Source organism: Thunnus maccoyii, chromosome 8, assembly GCF_910596095.1.
Source record: "Thunnus maccoyii chromosome 8, fThuMac1.1, whole genome shotgun sequence".
Classification (NCBI taxonomy): Eukaryota; Metazoa; Chordata; class Actinopteri; order Scombriformes; family Scombridae; genus Thunnus; species Thunnus maccoyii.
In genome coordinates, this window is record NC_056540.1 from 7,378,439 (window position 1) to 7,401,050 (window position 22,612).

General features: G+C 39.1%; 1 long non-coding RNA gene across 1 annotated transcript; it reads left to right on the top strand.

The window, feature by feature from the left end:
• The first annotated feature begins 4,626 nt into the window (after positions 1–4,626).
• Positions 4,627–8,647, top strand: LOC121901951. Its single transcript, XR_006097427.1, has 3 exons — positions 4,627–4,650; positions 8,311–8,389; positions 8,562–8,647. It is a non-coding gene; the product is annotated as an uncharacterized LOC121901951 (long non-coding RNA).
• Positions 8,648–22,612: the final 13,965 nt, after the last annotated feature.

A 22,612-nucleotide genomic window follows, 5' to 3' on the forward strand; every position in this document is an offset into this window, starting at 1 on the left:
TTAAAGCTCAAACTGATTACAGCACACTGACATGTATTCATTTAAAACAGTTTAAAACATATCGTACATATGTGACATACTGAAAGAAATGCTGAAGTAAAAGTATTTGAAAGAAAACATGATAAATAAATGGATTTGCAGAATTTCAAAATTATGTTCCTGTGTAGAAGTGAAACGTCTTTTCACATTTTGTTAGTGCATCAAGGGGAGTCTGCGTCATTTCAATAGAAAGAGCAGTAGGGTGTAAATGTTCCATAATTTAAAGCGTTTTCTACTGTAGGGCAGATGTCAAGTTGACACACTGTGTGTCTTCTTTTTAATGCCAACGCTGTAGCAGAGTGTTTGTGCTGAAGTTGACAGAAAAACACCATCTGATGTTGTTCATTTTGTGATGAGCGGAGCAGATGGACAAACAGGACAGTCAACCAGTGCCAGTTAACCACTTGAAATATAAAGCTTCACACAGACGGGTGACAAATTAAAGAAAACATCTGAATTAATGAAGGAAGAAACATGAAAAATGCAGATGGTTTCATACAGAGTCACCCGATGGTTTCAGGAGCATGAAGATGATGTGACTGAGCTGTGTTCAGAGTCATTTAAATTTCATAACATGAAATAGCCAGTGTATCAACTATAAAGGACAGGTCACTCTACTTTTTTTCTCATGTTTCTGAATGTTTATGAAGTGAAAACTTACATCTTGAGCGAAACAAAATTTTTTCACTCAAGTTAAAACATTTTCAAATTTGCCTCAAGGACAATTTGCATCTCTATTAGCGCCCACTCACATCTTTGCATTGTCATTATATACAATTACACTGCTCCTACAAATTCACCTTGCATTTAGTCTGAACACACCTTTGGATAACACTCTTCACCACCTTCATAAAAACACCAAATGAGGGAATGTCTTCTAGGAAAATGGTCTTCATCCCTCCGGCAGAGTTCAGAATCTATGCATTGAAACTATTCTATTCTTTTTGTAAATTTTAGGTATGTAGGTATAATCTTCCTGATACTTTCCATGCATGTGTTGTAGTGTTGTTATAAAACTGACATAAACATGGAATGCGAACTCCAGGCTAACGACCCTTGGTGGGGTTTATTCCACCACCTCGTTTTTGTGCGCTGTACACCAAACCACTGTGAGCACACACAGTCCCTCTACTAAGCACAAGCATTCTGTCTCTGTTTCTCACACCTACTCACACACACACCGTGAAAGATGCAGATGTGTGTGTTGGCTTTAATGACAAGTTAGCTATGTTTTAATTACAGTGTTTAAGACAAAAATGTAAGGCTTCTAAAAGAGGGCATGACAATAAGTTTGGGAGACACTGTTCTCCAGTATTAAAGTTTAACTGAGGTGTAGAGGTCTTAGTAACTGAGGCCTGACCTGAGATCCGGCTTGGGTCCAAATGATATTCAGTCTATTCGGGACTGTTGTATTGCTGCAGATCTCAGGTGTGTAACTATGACTAATAACAGAGCAGACTTACTGTTGACTTTGATAACACTGTGGCTCATCACAGGAGAAAAATGTAAAGATCAGGGTTCATTATTTGGGTTTGTTTGGATGGACCCCCTTGTGGATTGGACCTTAATATCTTTGAGGCTTTTTTGACCGGATCTAACAGTCCTCAGGTCTCTTTCAGATTGCATTCAGGTACGTTTTATACAGGTTTGTTAAGGATTGAGGCTAAACCTTTGAAATCTTCTGGTATATAAATCATGTATGTAACATAATTAAGATTTCTCAAATTTGGGACCAGTGAAGACCTTTAATCACTCTACAACCAGGGAGTGACACAGTAAGACACAGTAAGTGACATATACTGTACACACAGTTACATGCTTCTTTCTTCATCAGTTCAGCTGTCAGTCACAATACATTTGTCAGTCAATCTCAGTAGATGTTTAGTTCAGACTAAATTTAGACTTACATTTAGACTTGTTTTATATTCATACTAACTGTCCGTCAACAATTTATGCTTCTTCATGAAATTGTCCAACCTTCCCATAAAGAGTTTTTTCCAATATCTTGGAGAAGTGGGAAAGTAAAGTCACAGGCCTGTAATTGGTAAAGTGATGTCTGTCCCCAGCTTTAGATGATGAGATAACTTTAGCAGTTTTCATTTTACATGGAGATGTACCCGTTCTGAATGACAAGTTACAGATATCAGTTAGTGGGTTTACAATACCATCAATGACTTTCTTGACCGAAGTCATATCAATTTCATTCCAGACAGTAGAAGTTTTATTCTTACACTTGCAAACAATGTCAATAATTTTCTTTTCTTCCAATTTTCTTTTCTTCTACAGCTCTCACAAAAATTTCCATTTCCATAATCCTCAGCTTCCCCCCCCCTCTTTCTGTAGATCATTGATTTCTTCTGCCAGTTTTGGTCCCACACTCACAAAAAAGTTGTTAAAGCCAGTAACCACATCATTCACACTGTTTATAGTCTTATCATTGTCAATAAAATATGCTCTTTATAGGTTTTTTTTTTTTTGAAGGTATTTTGTAGTCCCTTAGTGATCCACAGCCTATCCATATAATTTTGCTTCCTGTTGCATTTATTGGACAGTTTTTGTCAGTTTTAATGATTCAAATATTTTTAGAAATGTTTCATGGGCTGCATCAATATCATCTTTATACACTTTTTCCCCCAGTTTTGTGTTATTAATTCACTTCTAAATGCATTTATGGATTCTCCCATTCTCACTCTCCTGTATTTGATTTTGTTGTCATCCTTCTCCTTCCCATAATCACAGTCATAGATCACAAAAACTGGCAAATAGCCATTGATATCATGCATTAGTAGCCCACTCACAATATTGTTTTCCATATTATTTGTAAATATATTGTCTATTAGAGTGGCACAGTGTGATGTTGTTCTGCTGGGCTTATAGTGATCACTGGCAATAGCCTCATACGATACATTGCATCAATAAACTCATCAGTCATTTTGTGTTTGCTAGGATTTAACAGGTCTACATTGAAATCCCCACAAATCAACATAACCTTCTGATTTATCTTGGCAAATATTCCCTCCATACTATCCTTAAATATTTCAGTGTTGGATCCAGGTAATGCATTCCATTACATCATCAGTAGTCGTTATCATGCTTTCTACTACCTTATAACTGAGGTTTTTATCCACACACAGAGCCACACCCCATCCTTTTTTGTTCTCCCTATTCATGTAATTCAATTCTTATCCATTCAACTCGAAATCCACACCCTTCTCAGAGTTGAGCCAGGTTTCAGATCTAGCTATGACATTGAATGGTTTCTTGAATTGACTTTAGTATTCTTTGATGTTTTGAAAGTTTGCATATAAACTTCTGCTGTTAAAGTGAATAATTGACATTCTATGATCTGACTTAACATCAGAGGGGCCCCGTCGATAGAGGCAGAGGAGGTTGCTCCTCCTTTATTTTTGAGAGAAAAGAGGGAGATCAAAAGAGTAATTGGCTGAAATAAACCATTATCAAATCTCAGTATAAAATAATTTTTCTCTCTTCTTTGAAAAATCCATTATTGAAATTCTGATTAAAATGCTTCAACAGTGACACCTGCAGGGCAGGAGGAGAAAGGGCAGTGTGTGTGGTGTGACGCGGTGAGAGGAGGGCAGAGGAGGACAGGCTCTTGCTGGCATCCATAGGGCGGGATCTCTTATATCAATTTCATCCCCCCCTCCAACATCTTTATTGACATTGAAGTTCACATACAAACAGGGAAAACAGGCCATTTTTTCCCAGTGGCCACTCGCGGTATTGCAGCGAAAAATCCCCCTGCGGCCCAAAAAGGATTTTCCCCATAGACCACCATTGTAAAGGAGACGCCTGTAAAACTGTTGACAGGACTGCAAACAACGTCAATTATGACTCTTTCTGTTATGAACTTTTGATCCATGGAGGTTTTATGTTTGTAAAACTTTCCTCGAGCCGAGAAAAGCGATTTAAAAATCCGTGACGTCATCGCAATGTAAAGTCTATGGGCCGAGCGGGAGCTCGCGGGCGGGGCCAGCGGCGGGAAACACTACTGCGCATATTCAGTGGGCCGCACAACGCGGAAGCAAACCCGGAGGCTAGAAACTTTTTTTTGGCGTATGCGCAAGGCGAGGAATTCCTATAGGACTGAATGGGCGCCATTTCTAGTCCGGTATCCAGCTCCTATAATATATCCATCCTATTAAACACATCACTACAAAATTACAGGTTATATAAGTTAGGCCTTTTCAACGAAGTCCAAATTTCCTGTTTTCAGATTGACGTTTCCCTTTTTAATCGAGCAGCAGAAAGCTACTTGCGTTAGCCAACACAACAGTTAGCTTGTTGTAGCAGCCTGAGGGACTGTGAAGGACGGTTAAGCTAATCAGCTGTCGGCCGGACACACGGCGGGATTACGGTGACATGCTGCTGCTCTGAAGTGAACTCCTTTCATCAACAGTGGAAAGTTAACATAATTTAAACGAAACAACCGGAGAGTTAGCTTGTTTGTCATTGTTGCTAATGATATCAGACTGGTTAACCAGCAGCCACAAAGTTCTGCTAACTAACAAACAAGATGACCAACAGCCACAAACGGACATTATGACGTGGATACTTCATCTCCATGACAGAAAGAAGACGTCAGATAACGTGAGTCAAATACAGCTTCTCTCTCTGTCTCTTTGGTCGCTAATTTCTTCTCCGATGGTTAAATGTCTCTGTGGCTGTTGTATGAATTTATCTCCTTAACAAGAATGCAGCAGAGATCATATAATGTGCTGCAGGTTGTTTGCTAGTTGAAGTTACAGTGAGCTGTCTGGACTCACTCATTTGGAATTGATCCGGTTTTTAATTGAGTGGTTGTTGAGTCACCTGTTAATGTTGTGTGATTAGAGAATGAGTGTGCAGGAGGTCTGGCTGCTTGTTTGTGACAATTTCCTCATTCTTGTTCGTTTTTAAGCTGAGATGTATATTGAGTAATAAGCTTAAAGTAACTAGAATTAAGACTTTTTAAATACTAAAAGTAACTAGAATAACAATAATGTTAACATGTCAGCTTTGTAGGCTGTTTTTTGTATGCGCTGCATATAGATAAGAGTGTGTAAGTCATGTATTTGATACATGCATTAATATTTTTAAGTGAATGTTTTCTAGTATTCAGTGCTGATCTGTACCTGTGTCACATTATAAGCTTTTTTGAGTCACCAGCTGCCACTGCCTAACATTCATGTTAAACTGATCATCTGTGTAGTAACAGTTTAGATTGTTTACAAAATTATTCTCAGTCAGTTATCTTCTTCAAATTCATGCATATTTATGTTCAGTGAATTTGAATGTTTTGAGATTCCAACTATGGCCCTATCTATATTAGCCTTCCAGCTCTTTGCTGCTGACTTGCAAGTTTATATACTTGGTTTCTTAATTATCAGTGCTGTTATATGGAAAAATGATATTATCTTATTTGCTCAGCTCATTTCCTGCTGATTTACAATTTAAACAGTCAATTCCTTTATAAGAATCCATTGTCATTTCACTCTACAGTTAGTCACGCTCTTAAGTTTTTTCATTACCTTGTTGTGTTGCTCTCCCTGAAGTCACTGGTATTTGTCCAATTCCAATTTCTCTGATGATCAGTTATCTGTGATTCACTAACACAAACAAACGACTATCTTTACTATATAATGTCATAGCGGAGGTCTGGCAATTTATGAGGCTGAATATCATGCTATGTAGTCAGACATCAGGAGCAATGGTACAGCAGCAGCTGAAATAGAAGCGTTGTAGCAGGGGGTAGCTTTGCATCATCTGCTGCTGCCTGCCCGGTGATGACCGTCAGAGAGAATGAGAACACAACAGAAAACTCTGCGCACTTGCGGTGCTTTGGTAAACCTGACAGAATATTAGATCGGACTTTGCCAACTCTGAATACAGAGTAGAACAACAACTGTGTTACCTCTAACTTGTGAGTGGCTGTATTACTCTTTGATCACAGTCTGGTCCGGCTCATCACCATCCAAAGTAGGTAAAAGTCTTTGCTGTGCACACCATTTCAATACATTCAGACTCAGTGAGGGAAAATGTTTTATAAATGAAAATAAGCCTCAGTAAAGAGATATAACACCGCACTAACTTTGTCTTTGGCGCTAATTTGGCTGTGAACACATTTTTTCCTTTAACTTTATCCAAGTCTTCACCCTAAAATAGATGATTTATGTTAAAGGGATTAGCTTTTTGTCCCCATAATGGACACCAGTCCCTAAAACATGACTATGTAAACAGATTTACATCCCCACAAAGTGAGGAATACCTGGACCACACACACACATACACACACAAGACTGAAACCAAACCATCTCCTCTCACCCTCTTCATCTTCTCCCTCCATTTCTCAGCTGCCACCCTGTCCTCCTCATTAGATCATCTCTCTCTTTCCCTCTCTTTAAAGGTCATAGTGAATAAGTGTGCTTGGTAAATAAGCACAGTAATAGCTGACTGTCAATAAATGCACACAGGTCTACATGTTAACTGCAGAAGAGAGAGTGGGAAGAAAACCGAAGAAAAGACAAGGGGAGATTGGCGTTTTCATTTTCTTGCAGAGACATACGGCAGACAGACAGGCGCTGTTATGGACAATAACCAGACACACACACACACACTCACACACACTCAGTCACAGAGAGATATGGCATTTAGCAGCAATTGTCTTTTATAAGCAGAGTAAATCTAATTCATGGACTGGAGTGCGATGGCAAACAATATTAGTTTGTCATCCAAATGTCAGCTGATGGAATGCAATATGCAAACCCTGCTGAAAAAACCAGCATACCAGCAAAGCTGCTTTGCTGGTTACCAGCAAGTGTGCTTGATTAGAACGTGATCGCTTTTGTAGATTATCACCAAAATGCCATTCCAACTACTGCACGTAAAAAGAAAAAAAAAGTTGGATCGGAGGTCTGATGAATTTGACTGTAAAAAGCTTGCATTGTTGCATTGAGGTCATTCTAAAGTCCCACAAATGTTTTGTGTTCAAACTATAACTATTATTACAGCCTTTGATTTTGGGAGATGCTGTATGAAGTCCAGTGCGACACTAACTAGGTTCATTTGTACTAGCTAAAACATTCACTAACTTATAACACAGCTGAGTTTACATTAGCAAACTGACTAAGTTACCGTAGTTCCTCAGGGTCATATCCAGATCAGGCTGCACATGATTTTAGTTTCATTGCTCAGTTTAGCTAATTTGAATGGATTAGTTACATTTAAAATTGATTAATGACATTTTTTCTCAAAGTAAAATAAATACATTTAAAATAAAAAAAAAATAATTTTTCAGTTTTTTTTATTGAAAGAATGAACAGAACAACAAATTTGAGGCAAAAAAACTCTGACAAAAATAAAATCCAACCATCTTAACCAGCTCAACCAGCTTGGCATGGTAAACCAACTGAACCAGCCTAACATCAGCTAAGACCAGTAACCATCTTAAGCTGGTCTATGCTGTTTTTTTCAGAAGGGAATGGTTTAGATCAGGAAGGTAGACAGACAGAAGACACGGTTGAAGTCGTTTAATTCTCTTCTTTGATTTGGTTCCATCCTGCTTAGAGAAATCCTCTTTGACCCAGAGGAACTGCAGGAAGAAAAAAAAATGGAAATGCTTAGTTACTGAAGGACACCAGCCACATGTTTACGTCCGACCCCTCTCAACCCCGGCGTGGAGCAGGAGGGCCCGCAGAGCGCCACAAATCGAACAGCGCAACAGCGGCGAGACAGAGAGACAGAGTGGCTCACAAATCAAAAGCGCTCTATTGCGGGGACACAGGGTCGGAGCGCGTTACAAATCAAAACCAACTCCGTCTGAGCGGGATGGCGGGTGAAACAAATCACGTCGACCCCATCTCATCCGCTGCTTGTCCGAGAGGAGAGACAGAGAGAGAGAGAGAGAGAGAAAAAAAGAATAAAAATGCGCCATTGCTGCTGCTGCTGCTGCTGACATGAAAAAGACAGAATGAGAGAGAGAGAATGAATGACAGTGAGAGACGACTGTTGACACTAACAGAGAGAGAGAATGGAAAATAATAAGCTCTCTCTCTCTTTGTCTGTTGAGTGTGCGGGAGTGTGTACCGTAGCTGCATACACACATACACATGCACACACATACATAAGCCTGTGTGCGCATTTGCTCCATTACAGCCATTGCAGACATGTTTGCCATGCTGTGTGTACTCTATATTAGTGTGCATATCTGTTTCTGTGTGTGTGTGTGTGTGTGTGTGTGTGGTTTGACTGTAACTGTATTCCAATTGGTAGGAAGCCACGCAGAACCAGTGAGTAACCGCCTGGAGATTTTCGACTCAACATGCCGTCGATTACCGAGAGAGAGAAAGAAGTGAGGAGAAAGTGTTTGTTGATTTTTTTTTTTTACACAAGTACTGAAAATCCCCCCCTTCTCTCTCTCTTTCTCTCTCTCGCCCCTGTCATTCCCCTGGAACCTCCCCGTGTGTGTGTGTGCGTATTTGAGTGTGTATTCACCTGTGAAATGTCTTCTGTGTATCCAACAGCATGCTTGACAAGCTTCAGAGATAGCTGTGTCCGTGGCTGCTGACCCCCTCCTCCCTCACCGCCGGCCTGAGCTGCTCAAATACACACACAGGTTAAATGATTTCTATATAGACAGAGGAATTGTTACCAGCAACCAAATCACACCTTTATACCCAAAACACAAAAAAAGGATGAGAGTAAGAAGAGACGGGAAAGACACAAGAGAGGTTACACCAGCGTTTAAAACGGTGAATTGCATGCCTATCTGTCCTTGAAGAGGGATCCCTCCTCTGTTGCCCCTGTTTAAATTTTTCCTTGTGAGTTTTTTCCTGATTTCAGTGGAGGGTGTAAGGAGAGAGGATGTCGTATCCTGTACAGATTGTACATGCCCTCAAGGCAAATTTTGTGATTTGTGATATGTGTGCTATGGACCCATAGCAAGCGTTTTGACAGTGCTGACCTTTGAAATGGAGGAAGCTATCATAACTTATTAGCTGTGTTGCTCCATCCACTTGTATTTAACCCTCCTCTGTCGGAGGATAAACTGCTTTACAAAAGCAGCACGACTTTCTCAGACGGTTATGAGTCAGTGGTAGCCTACACATATCTCTCTTAAATAAACTCTGTCAACTTATTTCCCCATTTGTTCAGATTTAGTTTTGCCTCCTCAATAACTCCTCATTTATTATGGAGTTAAATGATATACAATCCTGCTAGGAGGTTGTAATTGCACCCGACTAGCACTAGTGAGTTGCTAATATGTTAGCTATTAGCTCACTAGTTACAGTAGATCTTATGACACAGAAGTTGTAGCACATATTTCACAGACATGTGGATGAATTTAGCTGTGACTGGAACTGATGCAGGCGTTGAGACAGAAAAATCTTTTCATTAAAGAAACACAGGGAGCTGATGTGGTGTATATTACTACAGGTTGCCAGTCAGTGGGTTTCCATCCACACTTTTTTATGCACTTTTTCAATTTGCCCATAAAAAATGTGAGTGGAAATGCTGGAAATTAGAAAAAAGTCAAACTATTGCAAAAAAAAGTTCTCACACTTGGATGAGGTGGAAAAGTTTAGATATGGAGAAAATCAAAATGCGACAAAGTGCGATGGAAACAGATTTGGCAAATAAATGATGACCTACAGGAAGCATGTGACTTCCATGCACTGACGGTTTTCAGTGGATGGAAACGCACATTAATTGGCATTTTTCTTTTATTGGTTTTCTGAAATTTCTGATAAAATTTGTGCTACATTTGGATGGAAACCTGGCTTTAGAGAGGATATAAACCAGGAAGTTCAGTTTGAGTGATATACCAAAGAGTTCAAAGCCTGATAAAACACTAAAACACTGCACTGTGGTTAATAATACTATCAGGATGTTTTTTGACACTATTTGCTGCATCTGTGGATTTTATGTGACAGACACGGCACGGTACAGCAGTCAGTACAACAGTCTAAACATTTGTTTGTGAATACTAGACTGTTTCAAACCCATACTAACGTTGCTATAAAAACGTTGTGAAAAAGAAGGCAAATAAGGAACAAAGTGACAGAAGGAGGAGGGATGAAGGCGGTATCACACCCTCTTAGAGTTTACATTATTCCCATGTGGAGGATAGAATTCTGTGTGTGTGTGTGTGTGTGTGTGTGTGTGTGAGTGTGAAGTCTTGACAAATCCCCCGTCATGTCATCAGATCAATATACTGCATAATTGAGACAAATCATATCAATATAGAAGATTGAATCTGAATTACCGCATGGTTGACCATAACACGGATACTAAAAAACTTTTTTGCTGCTTGTTACCCAGAAGAGAATTTTCCCCGCTTCACCCTCTTGAGTATTTAATTCAGTTCACTGCGTATCAGTCAATGTTAAACACAAGCACAGGGTGGACTTATTTACATGCAGTTTGAATTTAGCTCAGTTGTTCTTTGAACACTTGAAAGCAGCAGCAGTGATGTAATAGAAATGAATTCAGTTTACCTGTCTCTTAAAGAGAAATTACTTGTCATTTTTGTCTTACATACATATTATTAGTATCTAGTCATAGTAAGTCTCATGTAGCAACTGTGTGAGTTTGCTCAACCTTTCATTAACATGACTTAATGTAGCTGTTGAGGCTCTTTTAACTTATTTGCTGTTCTGCCAAAGACAAAATCAGATGTTAAAAATATACGTTTAAATTATAATAAGTTCTCAGCAGAGCAGGTTGAGCTTTAGAAGGTATGCTACTGGTGATGTCACACTAACTCGAGATTGAAAAATAAAAAAAAAACTTGCCAAATTTCTGTCATCTTATATAAAAGTATAAAACTACTGAATAAAACTCATGTTTTTCAACTTCAAAGAAAAGACTAATTTGCCCACACGACTACCTAATGTATGATCCAGCTGTATAACTTTGCATTTTTTAATTAATTTGACATTTTATGTATCCAAGCCCACCGAAATAAATGAACAAATGTATAAATTAATCAAAAATATTAACGACACCATCCACACACTGGAATTAAACCCTCTCTCTCTTCAAGATCATTTTGTCGAGGCGTTTTCTGGGGATACAGCGACCAAACCAAACCTCAGAAGAAACACAGTTACAGCTGAGTTTGGCAGGTACTTATCATGCACAGTTTACTGAACTGCAGTGAAATGAGGACAGAGGATTAATAACAGGATAAATAGGATGAATACATTTTAATGGGTGTAATGTAGCTCAAACACACAATGATGATACTAAGTACTTAGCGGCAGCTGAAAGGTTATTAGCACATACATAATCTACGGTACATAAATCTGACATAAATATTACACATTGCACCTCCCCACCTCTCTTCTCACTCAGCCTCTCACACAAACATTCACCAGACTCTTGCCAGTATCAGTATACATCACAGTGCACACACATGATAAGTTGTCATGCTGTGACAATATGAGTTGTGGACTAATAGGGAAAAAAACATCACTACAAAGTCGTTCAGAGACAATCACACCATTGTTTTTCCTGCAAACACACACACACATACACACATATTTCTACAGTCTATTATGGAGGCAGTTTATATGAGGAAAAACCCATCTTCTGATTGTGCTTATGGCTCAGTAATCAATGATTTGTAGTACAAACATTTTCCAATTTCGATAGAGAGGGAATGAGCAATTTGGGATAGTACACATTGTGTTATCTCCACTTACTGTTCACTTTATATATTTGCACAGCATCTGTTGCAATTTGAAGTCTAATCTAGTTTGTTTTCTCTCAATCTACAAGACAGATGCTCCGAAAATGTCTTACATTGGCAGTCGGTGCATCTTATTCAACATGTTGATTACTTTTTACCTGTAGAATATAGTTGGTGTACTTACACAAATTTTATTCAGTTTCACTTAAATTTTTCTGGCATGATGTTAAAGAAAATGTTCCCTGAGGCTTTTCTAAAACAATAAAACTTCACAGATTATGTAGTCATCCACCAGCCATCTTCAAGTGGTGTATCCTGGTCATTGACAAAACAGCAAAAGCAGTACAAAAGTCCATTCACTCTATCCATGTCCTGGGTTTACCTTGAGGTCTAGTGCCAGAAACACAGAAAACCACCTCCACCGGCTCGTGTCAATGTGATGCGACGGTAGCTCAATACTGAGGTGCTCCCAAATTGCTGAGCTCTTCAGTTTATCGCACAGAGCGAGATCAGCCGCCCTGAGGAGTAACCTCATCTCGGCTGCTTGTGTCTGTGATCTCATTTGTTCATGATTACCCAAAGTGTGTGTTCATAGATTAGGGTTGGAGCAGAGATTGGCTTGTAAATAGATAACTCTCTGTATTACCTTGTGGGCTCATCTGCTGCCAGGCAAAGGCTAAGTGTCGACTCAAATGCTTCCATGATTCCTGAAAGTATTATATGGCTGCAACTTAAACTGTTAATGTTTTGATTATTAATTAATGGATTAGTCTATTAACATGTCAGAGCCCCTGGTGATGCATTCTGATTGCTTTTGTCCAAGCAACAATACGAAACCCAAAGGTACAGAGAAAAACAGCAAAACGTCACATTTGAGAGGCTGCAAGCAGTAAAATGACATTTTTGCCCAGACTTTCATTTTCTATTGATCAACTAATTGAATAATTGACTAAATGTTTCAGCTATAAAACTATTAGAACTGCTACTGTTAAAGGACCAGTGTGTAAAATTTAAGGGGATCCATTGGCAGAAATGGAATATAATATTCATAAGTATGTTTTAATTGGTGTATAATCACTTGAAAATAAGAATTGTTGTGTTTTTGTTACCTTAGAATGAGCACTTCATATCTACATAGGGAGCCAGTCCTCTTCCATGGAGCCCACCATGTTGCACCGCCATGTTTTGTTTCTACAGTAGCCTAGAATGGACAAACCAAACACTGGCACTAGAGCGGGCCTTTTGTGGTTTTTGCAAGCTTTGCATCCACCGTAGGTTCTTCTATACACATTCAAGTTACTGCAATGTGCAACCTCACCACTAGATGCCGCTAAATCCTACACACTGGTCCTTTAAGACTAAAACTACTATAAAACTGCAAATTTGTTGCATTCTCTTGATTACCATATGTTGGATGTGATTTTTTCCTTTTGAAATGATCTTGTAGTTCCATATCCCATCAGCTTATTAATATATGGGCTGTCAAAACCAAGGGCATATACTGTATATAGGCCATGAGCTGTAGTTGCACAGTTACAACTTAAAAAAAACTTAAAAACAACTTAAAACTCTGAAAGGGGTGTCAGGTCTGAAAGAAAAAAAGAAACTCTTATGGATTATCTTGGAAAGTAATGACAAATGACATGTTTTGTCATTGACTTGTGTGTTTAAGTTAGTATAGTTAGTGAATATATAACATAACATTATATATATTGTACAATATATAAATATATAGTATATACTAGCAAACTACATATCAGCTCTATGTGCTTATTTTGGCGAACCCTTAATTTTAATAAAAGTCCACGACTGTCTTGATATGTTTGGCTAGGTGTGACTCAACAAACTGGGAGAAATGACAAATAATAAATGTACTGTAACTGTTGGCGTAAGATGACTGGCACAATATAAATGTGCTCATAATTCCTCAAGACACAGTTGTGATAGCGTTGAATTAGCATGCTCATCTCATCTCTCTGTCTGTGCTTCATCTTCCTGTTTCCATCCCTGTCTGTCTCTGCCTCGCTCTACCTTCATCTCTTTCAATCTACCGCCACTCCGCCCCCCCCCTCCCATCTCCTTCCCTCGGCGCCTCTCTCTCCTCCCTGCTGTTTGGTAAAGATGACTGAGTGTGAAGATATGATGGAATATTTCCTGTCATCATTATGAATTAGCCTCTGCGTGGACCCACACGCACACACCACTACCAACACATACGCACGCATGCATACACACACCGATAGGCCCATGCATCATATCAAGGTCTCTTGAGTCAGTCTAACAGTGATGTCATTGATCTCCGTCGGCTATCAATGGGGAGACTGCCACACACTGCAACAGAGCACAGCTGGGACATTTTCATGAGAGCAGATAGAAGGATGTGAGACATTGTGTCACTGAAAAACAACTGACGGCAGAATTAAATGCTCAAACAATTGCTTCCTGTATATCCAGGCTAGAAAAAGAAGTACTTCATAATAGGACCCGACTGATACTGGATTTTTGGGGCCGATACCGATTTAAAAAAAAAATTCCAATGTCGATATATTGGCTAATAATCTTTTATATACAGTATATATACATAAACACACATTTTTTGCAATAATCCCTCAAATGTGGTTATTGAACACTTGTGACAATGATTTGTAATGGAGGCATGATATTTTACATTTTAACAATAAACTTCACTGGGAATTTAATAATTATAAATAACTATAAATAAAACAAGTACATAGAACAAAACAAATGTACATATATATTAAACTTGAATTAAGAAAAAAGATCAAATATACATAAAATGCTGCCTGTATAACTTCGAAAAATAAAGCGATATATTGGTGCATATTGGACAACATATACGCCAGTACCGATATATCTGTGACAGGCCAATATCGGCTGGTAATATCGGCTGACTGATATATTGGTCAGGCTCTACTCCAAAATCTTCATCTTCATTTCTACAATGACAAATGTGAAGCCTACTTTGTCACTCAAGTGGGGCAGTGGAGGCACTGCACATGAAGGGAACGTTCTAGTGTCTGATTAAACTACGTGGGTTGTGTAATCAACCAATACATTTCAATTATTAAGTGTTAGTTCTCAATCTCCTGCAAATTAGCTTTTTGGAAGAAACAGCAGTCTTAGCCTGTGCTCAGACAGTATGAGTAATGACTTGAGAAGAATCAGCTCATTTAACCTGAACAAACTATTAGCTTTTATTTCTTACCCAGGATTCCATGGAGGTAGTTTGATAAAAAAAATTTGGATTGAAGCAACTGAACAACATGAGAGAAATCAAATCATCTTGATAGACTTGAAAGTCCTTGTAAGTGCTTATGTTGCTTTACTTGAGTGTCAGCTGATGTTGGCTACAGGCTATGCTATCTCAATGTGATAAACAAAGAAATGTACCTTGAAATAGAGTCATTTCTAAGAGATCACAGTGGCCACTATTTCACATTCAAATGATATTTTCTCATCTTTTTACCTTACAAATCTATTTTGCCATGTATCAGTTTACAAAAAATATACCTGGAGAGAAAATCAACTGAAGACAGCGAGAAGGAGGGAGGGAGAGAGACTTTATATGCTGCATGAAAAAAACCCTTCAAATTATTCAGGCTAACATAAACTTAAAGAGCCTGCTGTTAAAGCATAGCTCTAAAAGCCACAACACAACGGCTCATTCACTCATGCATGGCCTGTTAGCCACAACATGCAAGGCCTTTGACATGCAACAACCGCTGTGATGTAATACACATGACTCTGATTTATGAGCAGGAGTCTCAGTTCTAAACAGGACACCAGGACTCTGTCATTTTTAGACATATTGCTGGAGAATAACTTGCTGTTTGTTGTTGCTTTAAATGATAGTGATTGATAGAGATGGTTTGTGTCTTGTTTTGACTTTGATTTTTACCTGTTGTGCTGATTTAGGTGATATGTGCAATCTTTATCTTTGTCTTTGTCCTAAAGAAGACCTGAAACAAGTCATGCAGCAGTCTTATTTCCAAGGAGGGAGTGAAAGTGTCAGAGATAAAGTGGTGCAAAATGTACAGACGGTTTCCAGAGTACAAGAGGGGCCTTGCACACCAGCGTTGCTTCTGGAAATGGAAAAACCTTCAGAATTACGTTTTAAAGGCATCTGGGATGGACAACCAGCAGAAGAAACTGACGCACTGAGAAATAGACAAAAACAGGGTGTTAATAGAGAGACTGCTGGATGTAACACTTCATTTGGCCTGCAGAAACATGGCTTTTAGAGGTAACTGGAACAGAGTAGGTGTCCAAAACAATGCTTATTTCCTTGGCACAGTGGATCTACTGGGTAAACATGACATCATATTACATGAGGATCTTCAGAAAGCGAAAGCACCAACAACAGGGGGGAAATGCAGGCTCATTATCTCTCTGCTGACAGTCAGAAAGAATTTATTAATATATGTGGTGCCTATGTTTTAGAAGCCATTCTTAAGGAGAGGAGGGAGGCAACATATTATTCTATAATATGTGATGCTACGCCTGACATATCTCATAAGGAGCAGAATGTGATTATGCTAAGATATGTTCACAAACAAAATGAAGAGTTGGACATTTGAGAGCAGATTCAAAGACTTTGGGAAGAAGAAAAAATAGCTGAGATGTTGGTGAGCACACTGAAAAGCCATGACACTGATATTGCAGAGTGTTGTGATCAGGGATTCAATAATGGCTCTAATATGTCAAGAAAAGCAGAAGGGGCGTAGGCATACATATTAGAACAAAATACAGTGTATTGAGGACAGATAAATCGTCCTGCAGTCCTCTGCTATTTCCATTAATGTAGAAGTTTCAAACATAAAGGCACTAGAGGAGGAAATGGAAGCTATGTGCAACTCCTGGGTCAATATTATGTCCGAGGCCACGGCTGTAGCCTGAGGGTTGAATGTAGACCCAAAGCTAGACCATATCCGAACAAGATTTAGATGTATCAGAAAACCGACCTGAGGTAGAAAATGGAGATGTTTCCTCCAGAAATACGATTTTTTTTGTGGTAATGGACAGAATTATTTCTGAGCTAAACATCCTATTCACTACTACCAAGGATATCTGCAATGAATTTTCCATCCTATGGAAGTTGAGGTCAGAGTGAGAAAACAACATCAAGACATCTTGTCAGAAATTGGTGAGAAAATACTCAAAGGATGTGACATGCATTGGAGAGTCAAGTGTGCAACATCAAAAAAATCTACACAGCAACTCTTTCCAAGGATCTGAGCCCATTGGAACCACTCAGAGAAATACAGTGCTGCTTTAAAGTTTGTGAACCTTTTAGAATTTGCTCTATTTCTGCATAAATATGACCTAAAATGTGATCAGATTTCCATTCAAGTCCTGGATGGATAAGCCAGAAGGCGATTGGAACAATGTTACGTAGTGGATGAGACCAAAATCGAACTTTTCGGCTTGAATGAGAAGCATTATGGTTGATGATGAGCAAACACTGCATTCCAGCATAACAACTTTATCCTATCTGTGAAACGTGGTGGTAGTATAATGGTTTGGGGCTGCTTTGCTGCCTCTGAACCAGGGCAGCTTGCAATCATTGAAGGAGCTGTAAGTTCTGAGTTGTACCAGCAGATTCTATAAGAAAATGTCAAGGTATCCGTCTGTGAACTGAAGTTCAACAGAAAGAAGGTCATGCTGCAAGACAACAACCATAAACAAACAAGTCATTCTATCAAAGAATGGTTAAAGTAGAAGACAGATAATGTTTTGGAATGGCTGAATCAAGGTCCTGACCTTAATCCTATAGAAATGCTGTAGAAGTATCTGAACAGGCAGTTCATGCAAAGAAGCCCACCAACATCCCTGAATTGAGACTGTTCTGTAAGGAGGAATGGGCCAGAATTCCTCCAAGCTGATAAACATCAGCCCTGCACAACTTCAAAGCATTTGAACCTAAATACTCGTCAGCAGCACATCACATTCATAGAATACAGCTGCAAAGATGCTTACAATACAATAATCTATACACGTGGGTAAGCCTGTGTTTATATTATTATTATCATCATTTCAGTTAACAGCCATATACTTCATACAGCATTTCAGTTCTCCACACAGTTTACCCAATACTTAGATTAATGCAGCCCTCAAGATTGAATTTGATAGATGAAGAGTAAATTTATTTGCGCACTCATGATTTGATTTTATGATTTAATGCCTCGCAGTTATTTCTTCATTCAGTATTTGATTTTACTTTTTCTCTAATCACTGCAATTTTTCTCTCCTTGTTTTGTTTGTGAAATAACTGACTTGACCTTTTGTGCTTTATAATTATATTGAGTATGCAAAACAGAGCATGGCCTGGATGGATCTATAACACTGGCTTTGGAAATGGTTGTTAGAGACTCCATCTGTGTCACTAGAAGGCTAATGGCCAAGAGCTTATTTGAAATTGCCCGTGCCCGTGGGTGGTTGGCTGCGGTGCTGGAGTGGGTGTGGACGAGGGGCCCAATTTTGAAAATTTTGTCCCCATGTCAATAATTCCTAATGGCTGGCCTGATATCACAAATGTACAAAAAACACTTTTTACTTCTTCTTATTTCTTGCCTTAGTGAAGCTGGACAGGCTTTGTCATATCAGTGTCTGTAGTTACAGACAATTTAACAGTGGTGTTAAATATCATCACAGCATAATATTATAATAACAGTAACAAAATGTATAACACCAATGTGTGTTTAACTAAACAGCACACACAGATGTTTTCCACCATTTTTTCTGCTGGTATGCTGTTTTCAGCCTGACCTGGCAACTGGCTCTTTTCACAAATCAGTCTTGCGTCACAATACGCTGAGTTTTATGGGGTCAGAAATGCTCAGTATTTACTCAAATTGTTTCATTGAGTGGGTTCACTGACTCATGCATAGACGATTAGCCTCTAGCCAGAAGGCATGCTGGAGTTTCTGACCCTTTGGCATGCAATGTAACAGCCACTGGCTAGCATTTTAATAGTGTACACACACATCTAGAAAATGTACTTTACTGGCCTAAATTTTCCTCAGATCTTCAATACAAAGTACAGCTTTTCCATAAATTTTGACTTAATTTCCTCAGTTTCTTTATTACTTTTCTGCATTGTTTGTCATGAAAGAGTTCCTCATAGAGTAGATGGCAGATAAAATATTAATGGCTACACCATGTATTGCGTGCCTTATGAACAACTAGCATCGTTCAAAACAACCTTTTTTTAAAAACAACACTCTCTCCATGACTTCAGTTTATTAACATTTCCTCATCAAGAGCTGATCTATATCCGTGTTTGTAATGAAAAAAAATCTAACCAATATAACCGTAGAAAGAGCAACATCTGATATGTTTTGACTTGTAAAAGTGGTGACTGGGTGTGAATTGGTTTTGAGATCCACATTACTTCTAATATTGGATAAATTCTGGGCCCAGCGGATCCTGTCTGGCGTCTGACAATAACTTGCGTTTATTACTGGAATAAAATGTCATGCAGCTTATGTCAATGAAAACATCTTATTTCTTCTTTTGAGTGGGGCAGATGAGTTTGAACCCAAGTGAATCTCAGAATATGATAGAAAGCATCAGCATCAACAGAATCTCCTCATAATGCTATTTTCCACATCAACCGGTTATAAAACGGATGTTGAAAGTCATTACTATTGATGTCCATTGCAGTAGAGAAAGAGAAAAAAAGAAAGAGAAGACAGAGAAAACAGAAATGCACGAGAGGTAGAAAACTCTTACGGTCAGTGGTTGTGTTAATGTCAGGTATCAAAACAGATTCATACACCTGTTTGATAAACACTGTGGTTGATAGAGAATATGTGTGTTACATGCCTGGACAGCGGAAATGAGGAAAAATGATAAATGATAATGATCCTGGAAATTGAGAGTTTGCATATATATGGCCAATGCCTGTATATATTTAGTCTGGTTAAGATGTAATTTCCTCCCAGATTGACAGCAGAAGGAGATAAATGTGTAAAAGATGAAATGTTTACATTACTGCAGGTGCACAAATGAGAGGTCTAGAGTAGGTTCACAAACTCATATTACAAATGGAGCGCTGAAGTTGCAGGTGTGCTTGTCCAACTTAGCCCTATCTATACAGGCTTTAAACTATCTAGGTTAAAAATGACAATGTGTATTTGTCACTATCTAGCAGTTAAACGCGTAGAATTATACACTTCTGTTGGCCATCAAACAGCTTTTTGGAGCAGTGGTAGATTACAGTTGCTACAGTATGTAGAGCATTTTGCATTGGTCAAATTGAATTGCATTTCCCATTTCTCTATTACTTTCTCTTATAAAAAGTTCTCTACAAGTTGTCTCAGTCCCTCTGTGGTATTGCTTCAAGTAATGCAGTATGAGAGACATAAGTGATTGCCAATGATGTCAGTGATTTTTCCTGCTCATTTAATTGTGTCTAACTTCTTGTATTAATGTAGCCTAATGGCGATTTCTTGGCACTAAGTATTCAGAGGTTAATGGCCTGGTCACTCCAGCATTTGTAACACTGAAAATCTGTCATTCAAAGTCATTCAGTTTCAATGGATTTACCGCAATGAATTAATTTGCTTGCAGAGGTGAAGTAAATGCAACTTTCCTCTGTCATGATCAAACATACCAGGACAGGTACGTGTCCTGGTGGCAGCAGGCTAAGCAAAGTGCATGCTTCTCCCATACCACTTCCTCCCACTCTTGGAAGTGTTCTCAGGCCAGGTTGAATGTGTAATCCTTCCAGTGTGTATTGGGACTGCTCCATGGAGTCGGATTTGCCTGGAATACCTCCACAGGCTCCTGATTCAGATACCTGAACCACCTCAACTGGACCCTTTCTGTGTGAGTTCTCTGAGTTCTTTGCAGACGTCTTAGCTCCCAACCCTAACTCTAAGGGTATGCCCAGGCACCCTTTTGAAGGAAACTCATTTAGGTAGTTTACATGCGTGATCAAACTCTTTCAGTCATTACCTGAAGCTCATGACCATAGGTAAGGGTTGGAACGTAGATCAACCAGTGAAGTCTTCACCTCAACAGTTCGTACATTGTCCTCATTACTGCTCATGCGGCAACAATCTGCCCGTCAATCTTTTGCTCCATCTTGTCCTCACTTGTGAGCAAAGCCCCAAGACACTTGAACTCCACTTGGGGCAATGACTCATTCCCAACCTGTAGGGAGCAATCCACCTTTGTCCTGCAGAGGACCATGGCTTCAAACTTGGTGCTGACTCTCATCCCTGCCACTTTACTTCATAAAAATTAAATGATAAATGAATTTTGGTGTCCTGCTTTTTGGTTTGACCAGTTGCTTAATCTGTTATCTGTTTCCCACTCACATTTTCTTAATCTGAAAATTTGACCCTGGCATCCTTAAGGACAACACACAGTGGTATTATATGACGTGTCAAAACACCCATGCCTCTTGTGGCTATGTGAGCCCACAAGTTAGCGACATCTTGACGTGTATCAATGTGTTCTCCTACGTCAATAAATGTCACCTTCCAAAAAAGCAATTGTATGCTGTTTTCTCCCTGGATCAGCAAATCCCAGCCACCGTATCTGTATGGCATGTTCAGCGTGTACAGGTGACAGGCATCAATCGACGCAACGCTACATGATCCGCCTGATTTGCCGGACTTCACTGTCTAGAACCTGTTTCTTCACCACCTGAAATCACTTACCTCACCTACAATTGTAACCTGCAGATCAATATCTCACCAGCAAACATCCTGTAAAATGGGGGGGAAAATTAGAAATTCAACTATCAGATGAGAAAGTTTGGGGACCCTAGAATAGAAACAACCACTATCTTAAGGTAGAGGCAGGGAGAAGCACATTGCCTTGCACATTTTGACACAGGGAGGACCGTTGGGGTTCTCAGAAAAAGGCCAAGCAGCGGCAAATTGATGGCAAGCCATTTCACCTCCCCATGAGTCAAACACATGGTGCCTCTGAGTTTGTTTCCATGGGAACGGGCATGTCAAGGCATGCTATCAAATGAAGGCAGCTCTGGTAATAGGAGATTTAGCATAGTTTACCCAGGGTTGAGGTGGAAAGTAAACCCATCTAAAGTCAGGTTTTATATGGAGGAGAGTTTAATATGGTGTTATTAGGACACACCATGGCAGTATGTAGTATTATTACAGATCATTTCCTTAATAATATCATAACATTTGTAGTGAAAGTGGGTCTAGGAAAAGGCATGGAGGGACATGAATAAAAAAAGATATTTAGTTAATCAAAAGACCTGTCAGTGTCTTCCTGACTTGGAATGTCTTGAGCCTCTCAATGTAAAAAATATCAAGACCTTTTAGGAAAGACTATTGATGTGACAGCTGCTTATGTTGTTGATGTGTTGTGGAAATTCCAGTAGCCCAAAGCCCAGAGGGGCAAGACGGCACAGTACACTGCACAAAATGACACATCTTCACAAGTTATTAAGTCTTACTGCATTATTTTTCTTCTGCTAGTGACACAAAATATGATATTGATTGTTGTAATCTTGTAATCAAATGTCCTATTCTGCCTTGTTTATAGCTGCTGACATTCGGTCAACATAGCTTTTTTCACCTGTTTTGAGAAGAAGAATATTTTCAGTGATGAAGTACTTTGAAATAAAGATTCTAGTTTTCTTTTTGGCTGGAGGAAAAGTATCAAGGAACCATCCAGTCTCCCTAGGGGGGGAACCATAAATAGAGGGACAAAGAGGTTTTTGATGATTCCCCCGAGTTGAATCAAAACAGTAATAGTGTCTTGGAGAAAAGTGAGAGAATCTGAAGGAGGGAAAAGAACAGGGAGGGAGGCTGACCTAAACTGACCCGAAGCTGCTGGACTTTAAATTGGAGCTAGGGAGTGAATGATATCTGTATTTTA